The following is a 12,065-nucleotide window of genomic DNA, read 5'->3' as shown; positions in this document are numbered from 1 at the left end:
GCTTCTTAGTGCCCTGGTGAGCAAGATTTCCCAAACAGCTTTGGTGTCTGCCTTGTGGGCTGCCTCGGAGCTCTTTCAAAGTCCAGGCAGAAACTGGCTCTACCCCTTGCATATCACTCTCTTCCTGAGGGCCAGGGTGCCTCTTGTTTGTCTCTGCATTCCCCTACTTCCACGGGAAGCCTCTTCAAATTCAGAAATTCGCAGGTGTATTGGAGAAGGAAACTTCTGGGCAATGACTTTTTAGAGCAAGGCGACAAGAATGCTAGTCTCATGAGTGCAAGCTACGTAGTTCTGTTGGCTTTGTTTAGCTCTTCATCGCTTGGTCACCCAGTTATCTTCTGTCAGCTGGGTGTCACAAATAAGTGTTCCTGGTTACAGGTGAGCATAGGGTCATTCCTTACCACCCCCACTCCTCGGGGTACCCTGCCCTCCAGGTACCTCATGCAACCTGATGACATTCCTCAGACTTCCTTGTCTGGTGTCTTTGTTTCTTCCCTAGCCAAACCCTCCGCGTTTATCTAATTTATCTTATCCGATTTCTCTCTGGATAAGCAGCTCGGTGTACGCACTTAACAGAGCAGAAAGAGAACTTGTCATTTCTGAAGAAAGAAGTGAGGCGGCAAATGTACAGGGTGGAACAAGATTAGGCAGGATCAAAAGGCAAAGCAGGATGCTCATAACAAAGACAGTTTAAAAATTACAACCTTCACTGTTCACCCTATTGGAATTCACCGGCTGTCAGCGCACCAGCGCACCGTGGGTGTGAACTGTTAGGCATCCGGATGAGAGATCGGCCTTTATTCCTTCTGGCTCTCTGATGACATCCTCTAGCAAAAGCTCAATGTCATCATGAAAAAGAAAGAACAGCACACTGATGAATTAATTTGAAAATATCTGACCAGCTCTTCCAGTCGCAAATCTGGAAATAAATTAATAGGTGTTTTGCATAAAGTACAACAGCATGGAGTTAAGTACCTGGAAAACCAGTCCTTACTGGCTGTGTTAGTCAGAGTTCTCCAGAGAATCAGAACCATAGGATGTGTGTAGAAGTATGTGTGTGTGTGGTAGTGAGGGGAAGGTATTTTTAAAAATAGGTTTGTGTACCTGTGGTGACTGGCAAGTCTGCTGTCCTCAGGGAAGGCTGGCCAGAGTTGATGCTGCAGTCGGGAGTCCAAAGACAGCCTGAAGTCAGAACTCCTTTCTCTTTGGGGATCTCAGTCTTGCCAATCCTTCAACTGCTAGCATGAAGCGCACCCATATTATGCAGAGTCTGAGTCTGCTGATTTAATTGTTGATCACATGTCAATGTACCTTCACAGCAACATCTAGACTGATATCTGATCAACAAGACACAACTAGCTAAGTTGCCACGTAAAATTAGCCATTTCTGTCACCAAGCATCTAATTAATGTGATGAGTGGGTGTATTTGTTAGGGCTGCTATGACAAGCGCCATACAGTCTGGGTGGCTTACACAACAGAAATGTATTTTCTCACAATTCTGGAGGCTGGAAGTTTGAGATCAAGGTGTCAGGGAGGGTTGATTTCTTCAGAGGCCTTTATCCTCGGCTTATAGATGGCTGTCTTCTTTCTCTATCTTACATTGGACTTCCCTGGTGGCTCAGACCGTAAAGCATCTGCGTACAATGTGGGAAACCCGGGTTCAATCCCTGGGTCAGGAAAATCTGGAGAAAAGGAAATGGCAACCCACTCCAGTATTCTTGCCTGGAAAATCCCAGGCATGGAGGAGCCTGGTGGGCTCAAGGGATCACAAAGAGTCAGACACGACTGAGCAACTTCACTCACTTTCACTTTGTACAGGTCTGTGTCCTAACTTCCTCTTCTTACAAGGACACCAATCATTTTCAATTAGGGTCCACCCTGTGACCGCACTTGAATGTAATTACCTCTGTAAAGCCTCTGCCCCAAATGTAGGCTAGGCATGGTTCCACACGGGTGTCATCTGCAAATGTCAACATCTCTTTTCCCCAACTGTATTAATAAAACAAAGCTGCTGGATAAGAGAAGTGGCATTGTTAGACTCTCCACAGCATATGTGGCTGTTGATTACTTCTTTTGGTTTATAAACTCACTACCTGATTTTAATACTTAGATGAAAACATTCTTCTTCTTGATTGATTGATTGATTGGGGGATTTTGAAGCTTACCAGGTTTTTCTAATCAGAAAAATATTCTGGCTTATTGCATAAATTTGGAAAATTTATAAAAGTATAAAAAATTATTAAAAATCAGAGACATTTCACCATATATTTAGAAAACCAGTTAATAGATTAGTATATTTCTTTCTTTCCCTAGGCATACATTTTCAATAAAATTAGGATTACACTATAATCTGTTTTCCAAATTCTATTGTAACAGACATGTCCCTGTTTCTTACTTATGAAAATATTTAAATGATTATGGTGCATTTTATCCATTTCTTTGCAAGTATCCATTCATTTCACATGTTTTTTTTTTTTTTTCCTTCAGTGCCTCAGCATGCTCTGCTTGGTGCTAGGTGCTGGGGATGCACTGGTAAAACAGATAGGACTCTTGCCTTCATAGAGCTTTTCCCATTTTATGGATATATGAAGATTTCCTTAAGCATACCTCAAAGAGAGCTAAGCTGGGAGGAAGGCATTTTGCCCTTTTCCTCTCCCAGCCATATACCTAGAATGTGATTGATGGCTGGCACTCCAGCAGCCGTCTTGGGCCATAAAGTAACTTTGAAAATGGAAGCCAAATATTGAATATAGGATGACGTATAGGATATCTGGGGGTCTGAGCAAATCATGTAGACAGGATAGATAGTTCATGAGCCCTGGGCTGTCCACATCATGACTGAGTCCATGTGAAATGAAGATAAACTTCTAAGCTGTTTAAGCACTGTTATTATGTGGTGATATGCACCAAACTCATTTCCTGATACAATGCTATTTGTGTAGAAGCTGCAAAATTCTACATAATCCAATATATCACGTTTTATCGAGTCTAAGACACATTTACTTTTATTTCTAAAATGTGTGATTTTATGATTCTATATGCCCTCATCAACATGGTTTAAATGACAGATTTCAAAACTCTTAGTGGTATATAAAATAATAGTGAATCTTATTGTCAATGTCATGGCATCAATGAAATGTGATATGCAAGTTTTCCTTGGACTCATTCTTTGCTTTTTATCTTAAAATCTAAATAATAGAGATAAACAAAGAATAGTAAACATTTTTATCCTTAGTGCCCATAATTGAAAAAAATTAACTTTTTGTTCACTTTTTAGTTTAAGATATTTTAAAATAAATAGAAGATAACAGATAAAAAGTTCAAGTCCTCTCTTTCCCTTCCATCATGCCTGTTACATTGCCCCCCTCTCCAGAGACAATTGTTATCACAAATCTGGTATTTCTCCTTCTAGACTGCATTTTACTACCGTTGATAAATATTATAAATATATAACTTTTCTATATATTTTTAAGCTCTAAATATATGCCACCACACTGGTGTCATTCTGCAACTTGCCTTTTAAAATAAATGCTGTGTTTGAAGTCTGTCTAGTGACGTGCTGGTAAATGCTTAACCACCAGCTCTTATGATGGTGAAAAGGGGTGTGATTTATTGCTTGTTCTAATTTCAGTGTTGTAAATACTCCTAATGTGACTGACCTCAAACTACTGATATAATATCAACCAGCTCATAAAACCCCCGAAATTTTAACAAATAGCTCTTGAGACACGGCTGCAGCATTCCACTAAATCATTTCATATCCTTGTGTAGATCTGAGCTCTGCGTTTGTTCACTTGGGTATTGTAAGAGTTTTTCCTGATGTTTCTGTCAGTTTGCTTGTTAACAGACACCTAGATTATTTCCAGGGCTTCACTGCTGTAAAATAGCACCCCTCCCTCTCCAGCTCTCTCGTGCACGCTGCAAGACTTTCTGGGCTACTTGGTGTGTTCACCTAAGTCTCACTAGATCTGGAAAACTGCTCTCCTCAGTAGCTGTACCAGTTTACGCGCTTCCTGGTGGGATGTGAGAGATTCCACTTCCCCACAACCTTGCTGACACTGGCGATGTCAGGTGGTGACTTTTGCCAATCTAAATGGTGAAAGTCCATTGACTTCAGCATTTTTCTGAAGTATAGTTGATTTGCAGTGTTGTGTTAATTTCTGTTGTGTTGACCTTTACTGTCACAGGACCATCTCGTGTAGCGGGCAAGTATTTTTAGTGGGGAGTACATTTTGTCTCATCCTCTGAACACGACTGGCATTCTGTTAGAATGGGAAAAGAAAGGAGATGCCTGCCACAGGAGTTATTTGAATGTGAATTTTGTGTACATTATTTTTTCATAGTATCATCAAATTGGGTAAATGCTGGAAACTTAGAAATTTCTACAATCCCCCGAAAGACACAGAACATCGTTTTTACCTTTCATCGCCTTTCATCGCTTTATTCTTCATTGTTTTGTTCATTTTATACTACCATTTAGGTATACAGGCTTCATTTCCCTTTGTCTCTTTTCACTAATTCAAAAAGAATTTAATATTTAACTAGGCACAGGCTCTCTTATGATGTTCTCCAGGTATGACTCATGCCAAAAAAGGGCAGAGGTTTTATAAGTATAGGTTGTGGGGTATGAGAAAGCAGCACATGGGGCCTAAAAAAAAATCTGACTTGTCATTATAGTTTTGTGTTTGTAAGACAAGTCCGTTTTATTGTCTCATATCACTTCACATAACTCAGGAATGCTTTTTCCCAAAGTTGAGGACTTAGCAATATGTGTAGGTGGGACCAAGAAAGGTGTGGTTCCTTTTAGACCATTTCCCAAAGGTGAGTCATGGGAGGGTTGTAAATCAAATATCTGCGGAGGAGGATATCTGGTATGAAAGGAAGACATACATTAGATTCCACAGCAATTAGACTTTTGTATCAAAAAAAGCATCTGGTTTTAGAACTTGCAAAAAAAGAATAAGTGAGAATTTGAAGATCTTGAAGAAAGCATCCAGGCACCCAAGTAACGGTAATTACTACATCCTGTGATTGTCATCGCTGCTCCGCTTCCTAGGACACTTGTTATGGGGATGAACCTGCAGTGTATCCTCATGCGTGCTAGTTCACTTCAGTCATGTCCAACTCTTTGAAACTCTATGGACTGTAGCTCACCAAGCTCCTCTGTCCATGGGATTCTCCACGCAAGAATTCTGGAGTGGGTTGCCATGCCCTCCTCCAGGGGATCTTCCTGACCCAGGGATCAAACCTGCATCTCTTGTGTCTCCTGCATTGGCAGGAGGGTTCTTTACCATGAGGGCCACCTGGAAGTCTGCAGTGTATCCCCATCAGGACCTAATGAGGGTGTATGCATGTGTGTGTCCATGCCACTTTGTAATATTAACTCATTGTGGTTTCAATTTTATACATTCTACATTGTTCAATCTTATACATTCTCAAATAGATCAGAAAAGCAATTAGTCATCTACCACCAAGTATTTCATTTAACATTTTATATTCCCACTGGAAGGATTTCAATTCTAGTTCTGGATTCTAAACTTTTTGAAATAAGGGAAGAAAAAACCTGAATGAGTGTTCTCTAAGACAACACAACATGAATGTAGAGCTTAACTCGTATGCCTCTTTAGGACTGCACGTATCACATAGTGCAAGGCATACAGGTTATTAACAAGAGCGGTTTTCTCCGCCACCCTCCACGGCCGTGCACCGCGTCCGTGCTTGTGCACGTTCCTGTGAACTGGCGTTAGAGACTCGCACTGGCGTCGGGCTGCTGTGCAGATGACAAGGCGGTTTCCATTTCACACCTGGCACACAGGGGTTGGTCAGGAGATGTTAGTACCTGCCCCCTCTGTCCTTCAAGGTCATGTGCATCATAAGTTTGCCTGAACTCACATAGGTTTAGCTTTTCCTATAGAAGAGCCATTGGGAAGGGCAAAGGATGATTCTGGGGCCAAGTCTTCCTTCAGGGTCCTTGAGGACAGCCCCTACCTTCTGTTTTAGAGGACCCCTCAGACATCTGGATTAACACAACGAAAAGATATGATGGCTTTTTCTATTTCAGATTAGCAGACATTGAAAATCAGCATGGGAAAAGCAGCCACCTCCAAACTCTTACACTTAAAGGAGTAAGTCCAGATTGAGACCTGTGGTTATGGATACGGGTTCCAGTCCGGGCAACACCTGAGGACAGAGGGGTTCCTGTCACAGTGCGGAGCTGGTGCTTCGAGCGTCTTTTTTTGGGCTGCCCTGAGCACTGGCTTCCCCAGCCATTAGAGTCAGGGAAGAAGGTAAATTCTTTTTTAAAGACTTTAAAAAAAAAAAAAAGTTTAAAAAAATGTTTTAGGATTACAGCAAAAATTTTAGGAAGGTTCAGAGGCTTCCCGTATAATTGGTCCTCATATGTGGATAGCCTCTGCTATTACAATATCCCCCACCAGGGTGTACACTTGTTACAAATGATGAAGCTACAGTGACGCACTGTTATCACTCTAAGTCCTTAGTTTACATGAGGGCTCACTTTCGGTGCTGTACATTATACAGTCTGGACAGATCTACAGTGGCAGGTACCCACCACTACAGCATCATGCAGAGTATTTTCACTGTCCTGAAAAATCCCCTGTTCTCCACTTGTTTATCCCTCCATCCCCACCTACCCTCTGGCAACCACTGGTCTTTCTCTTGTCTCCAGAGTTGTACCTTCTCCAGAATGGCATATAGTTGGAGTCATAGTTTGCAGCCTTTTTGAATTGGCTTCTTTCACTTACCAGCATGCACTTAAGTTTCCTTTCCAAGGTTCAACAGCTCATCTTTCGGTGCTGAATAATATTCCATTGTCTGGATGTACCACCCCTTATTTATCCATTCACCTACTGAAGGACATCTTGGTTGTCTCTGAGTTTTGGTAATTATGGATAAATCTGCTATAAACATCCATGTACAGGTTTTAATGTGGATATAAGTTTTCAACTCTTTCAAGGGACATGATTGCTGGATTGTATGCTAAGAGTATGTTTAGTTTTGTGAGGTGCTAGACTACCTTCCAGAGTGGTTGATAGGAACCATTCTGCATTCCCACCTGTGATGAATAATTCTTGTTGCACCACATTCTTCTTGGCATTTGGTTTTTCCAGCGTTCTGCATTTTTGCCATTCTGGTAGATGTAGTGGTATCTCATTATTGTTTAGAAGGAGAATTCTTCAGGTAAAGAGTCCCTTTATTTCCCTCCTATAGAGGGGATTTACTTCAGGCCCAAATTTGTCTCTTTGGCCCTGACCATGGTGCTGAATCATCTGATCTTTGAAAATTCAGCTCCTACAATGGCAGTAGATTTACGTTCTCACAGATGTGGAATGTGTTTAAAGTGGTATAAGGAAGTGTGTGCCCCTCCTAAAGCCACATATTTAAGCTATAAAGTCCATCTGCTCCCTTGAACTCCTTTTAAGGAATGTAAGATAGGCAGAGAACTTCTGGCTAAAATTTATAGATTAGGATGCTCCCAGTTCCAGAACTCCATTGGAATATGAGTAGGTTTTAAATAGTCTAAAAACCAGCTGGTGCCAAAGTTAGTGGAGTACAGGTCGAGTGCAATATTTTACCCTCAATTTCTAAGGCAGTAGCCACAGCTATGCCATACTTCCAAAGATAATGATTAGAGAGAGGCTTCTGCTTCTCAGAGTGGGGGTTTCCAACTTCAGTGTGGTGCTGCCTTGCTGACACCCAGCAAATCTGTGTTGACATAAAGCTTTATCATAGGTTAATCCTCTAAGAACAGAGTTTGTGGAAAACAGCACTTTTCATGCCAGTGCTACACTGAGTGCTTAGCTACACTGTGCAAGGCGTGTGCTGGGAATGTGGACCCTGACATCAAAAGGCTTACAGCCTATTAAGTGAGAAAAACATGAATGTGAGCGATGCCAAAGGCAGGCAGAAATGCACTGTTGCTCTCACCGAGAATCAGCATGTCGGAAGAACTGTGACAGGACAGTGACCCACTCTGACCTCAGCAGGGAGTTCTCCAGTGTCCTGAGCTCTGATCTTGACCTTCCACTTACCTTCCATTTCAGACCAGGGGCAGACATATCTGAATTGATGAAGTCCGGTCAGCCATACATTTCTTTTGAGAGATGAATTCCACTTTGTGACAAGATCCTGGTCATGACTCCTGGGACTCCTGCTTGCTGGGAGCTTGGGAGGATTGCTTTTTTTTTTTTTTTTTTTCCCCCATTCAAGTACTGCCAGCCAGGGAGAGGACAGTCTCAGGCAGGTTGGGGCATATAGTGTTTAATCTGCTCCATGGACACACATTGCAGCTCCATCTCCACCAGCTCTCTGCAAACGAACAAGGCAGAGATTACTGTATGGAGGTGGTGCAAATCACGGGCTACAAAGAAATTTGTTCAGGAAGGGCAAACCACACGATCAGACTTTCCTCTGCTGACTAAGGAGGACCCTGGTCGCAATAGGATTCCAGTGTCTTTCACCTAATTAAGCATCAGGGGTTCCTCCTGCCCTTCTTAGGGTCTCTTTCTCAGGACCTAGGGTACCCTGGTGGCTCAGTTGGTAAAGAATCCACTTACAATGCAGGAGACCCAGGTTTGATCCCTGGGTTGGGAAGATCCCTTGGAGAAGGAGATGGCAACCCACTCCAGTATTCTTGCCTAGAGAATCCCATGTACAGAGGAGCCTAGCTGGCTATAGTCCAGGCAAAGAGTTGGACACAACTGAACACAAAGCTCTCTCTTCTGTCTCAGAACTTAAAAAGTAGTTCAAAGAGAAAGTTGTAGCATGCTAGGTAAGCAGCATGGGGAGAGCAGTATGAGATTTAATAGCATGAAAAGACAGCACTTGCAATCAGTTTACCAATATCTTGAGGTGGAAATGGCCCGAGTTCTGGGCATGTTACAGAGGAACTCGCCTCTTAAATCCTAGACAGTGCCTGGAACATTGTAGGTGCTCAACAAATCTTTATTCAACTGAATTGTGCTGAGATACTAAAGGAATGGGGGATGGCTGCTTCCCAGGGCCAGTGTTGTGCTCCAGAAGGCAAAGTGGAACGAGTCACGTGTTCTGGGTTTTTGGGACACTTCCACAACCCAGCACTCACACTGTGCAGCACTGAGGAGCTCTTGCTTCAGGGATAAGAGGTATGAACTCAGGAAAAGCTTACCCAAGGACCTAGAATCTAGCCCATCTCAGCAGGACACATCTTTTTTTGTTTTGTTCCAGACTTTAAACTTTTTCTTTTGTATTGGGTTATAGCTGATTAACAATGTTGTGATAATTTCAAGTCGGATACATCATCTTTAGATTAAAAAAGACCCATATACATGACCACAATCCCTCTTTTTCTCTTTATGGCCATTACCACTTTTATTTTCAAGACAGCTCAAGGAGGTATCGCTATTGACCTTACCTTCTAGGTAGGAAAAAATGGGGCTAGTGGTTTCTTTCAGCCCATCAGGATGGAAACAGGACCTTTTCCAAAGTCATTTCACAGTCGTTTGCAGGCAAGGGCCCCCCCACTCCACACCAAGAATTTCGTAACTGTTCACTGTTTTATTGCGGAAGGTCTGCTCATTTATGTTTCTTCTGGCCTCTTCCCCACCCAACTTTATTTTTTGCAGGAAGTCAGTAAGTGAGCTAGGATAAGAGCACGGCTCCATGTACAATCCACACCTTAGTCCTTTGTCCTGGTTCTCCTGTCTGCCCTTGACCTTCCCCTCTGGCCTGTTCAGTCACAGGAAGGAAGCCTGAAGGGAGGGGCAGCTGTTTTCATAGAGTAAAAATGCCTCTTTCAAAAGCATAGCCAGGGGCTGTGCTTTTTTCCGAGACCAGTTCTGACAGCAAAGAAGGCTGGCGCCCAGCTGGCATGTTCCAGGACCTTTGTCCTGTCACCTCCTGCCACATCAAGCCTTTGGCACAGGACCGGCTACTCACCCTCTGCCAGGCCTGCACCATCCCTGCCCAACCCGTGGTGGGTGGTGTCCAACACTGAGGGTTGATACAGACTGGTGCAGCGCCACACTTCTGGGGATGTTTGTTTCCCTGGAGGCAGGATTTATAAAAAGCAGTAGATATAACATGGACCTTCTTTCCTCCTCCTCCTCTTTGACTACTTCCTAGGAATTTGATGAACAAGCTCCCTGTCCACCTACAGACCCCTCTTACCTCCTGAAGGAAGGAAGAGTGGCACCCACTGCCACTCTTGTCTTCTCTAGCTTTAGAAAGTGCTAATCCAGAGACAGCAAGTCGGCACAGTTTGGCCTCAAGCTTCCCAACCGCACCCACATACCAGGGCAGTGCCAGCTCAGGCACTTATCTATTGTTTCCACGCAGTGGGCAGGGTTGGCCATTGGATACTAAGGCCACCTGGGTGGAATGAGCCTTTTCAAAGCAGGGTGGGTCCAGAGCAGTTGGCTAAAGGTTGTTGCTTGGCCTTGACAGTGTGACTAAATGAGGGATGTGGAGCTCAGAACTTCTCTAGAACCAGGTCATGGGGATTAAGAAAAAAAATCAATGCCAAAAAATTCTTTCATCAACTTAAAATAATTTCTATAGGGTTCTAAGCTCTGGTATCAGGAAAAATCAAAACTCATGGCCTTGAGTGGCCATTGTGCGTAGATGGCGTAGGACAGACAGGATGCTGGCGGATGCTCTCCCCAACCCTCACTGACTGCTGAACCTAAGAAAACAGCTTTCCTTTTGAATACCTCTCATTTTTACCAACTGTAGAATGGGGTTGTTGTTCAGTCATTCAGTCATGTCTGACTCTTTGTGACCCCATGGACTGCAGCATGCCAGGCTTCCCTGTCCTTCATGATCTCCTGGAGTTTGCTCAAACTCACGTCAGTTGAGTCGATGATGCCATCCAACCGTCTCATCCTCCGTCACCCCCTTATACTGTTAAAACCCATCTCAAGGTCTTTAAAAAAATGACTGGCTGGTGAAGCCACTGCTTTCTATATGCTATATGACATATCAAACATAACTTGTACTTGGCAGGCTCAGCAGTTGCTCTCATAACTTGCTTTTTCCATTTAACAAAATACTGACTTCATGTGTAGATAGAAGTCCATCTCTGCCCTCCGTTGTCTTTAGTACATCATTTGTATTTCTGCACTGTAATTTATTTAAAGGATCCACTATTAGACTGTCTCCAGTTTCTCATAAGCCATGTGATGTAAGGTGCAGCCTCGTAGTTGATTCTGTCCACACCTTTGTATCATTGCCTTGACTGTGTCACGAGTGGGGTGCAGGGCTCGAGGGGTGTGTGCGTCCTTATGGCTCTGCTTCCTGACACTCACACCTCAGGGCTGCTGCGCCACTTCACCCTTGTCCCTGGCAGTTCCTGACATCAGGCATTTACTGTCATAAATGAATATGTTGCTACTGTAATGGGAGCAAAAATAGTGTCCTGTTGTTATAATTTGCTTTTATTTCTAATGAATTTTTATGTACTTAAAAAAAGGCTTAACTTTCTAAAACTTACAACATGTAAAAGAAAAAAGAGAATGAACAAAACTACCAAGGCAAAGGAAGATAGCACCGAGGTTACAGGTATGTGGCATCCGTCCACTCGGTAGTAATCCTATTATGGCCCTACATCCGGAGTTCCAAGTAACCTCAACCATATAACAAACAAAGGCATTAAATGACTCACTGGAAAAGACCCTGATGCTGGGAAAGATTGAGGGCAGGAGAAGGAAGTGACAGAGGATGAGATGGTTGGATGGCATCATCGACTCAATGGACATGAGTTTGAGCAAGCTCTGGGAGACAGCGAAGGACAGGAAAGCCTGCTATACTGCAGTCCATGGGGTCACAAAGAATTGGACAGGATTGAGCAACTGAACAACAACAACAACAAGCCTTGTTGGGTTGATCTAAGCTCTCATCTGGTCCAGAGATAAAGAACTGTAACTGCAATGCTGCTCTGATTTCTTGGAGGACAGTTAGTAGAGACCCTCCCCTTCACAGCTATTTGTAAGGCCTCCCCAGACAGCCATTTTGCTTTTTTGCATTTCTTTTCTGTGGGGATGGTCTTGATCCCTGTCTCCTGTACAA

The sequence above is a fragment of the Bison bison genome, unplaced genomic scaffold (genome assembly GCF_000754665.1).
Source record: "Bison bison bison isolate TAMUID 2011002044 unplaced genomic scaffold, Bison_UMD1.0 scf7180017864530, whole genome shotgun sequence".
Lineage (NCBI taxonomy): Eukaryota > Metazoa > Chordata > Mammalia > Artiodactyla > Bovidae > Bison > Bison bison.
Note: the sequence above shows the minus strand (reverse complement) of the source record.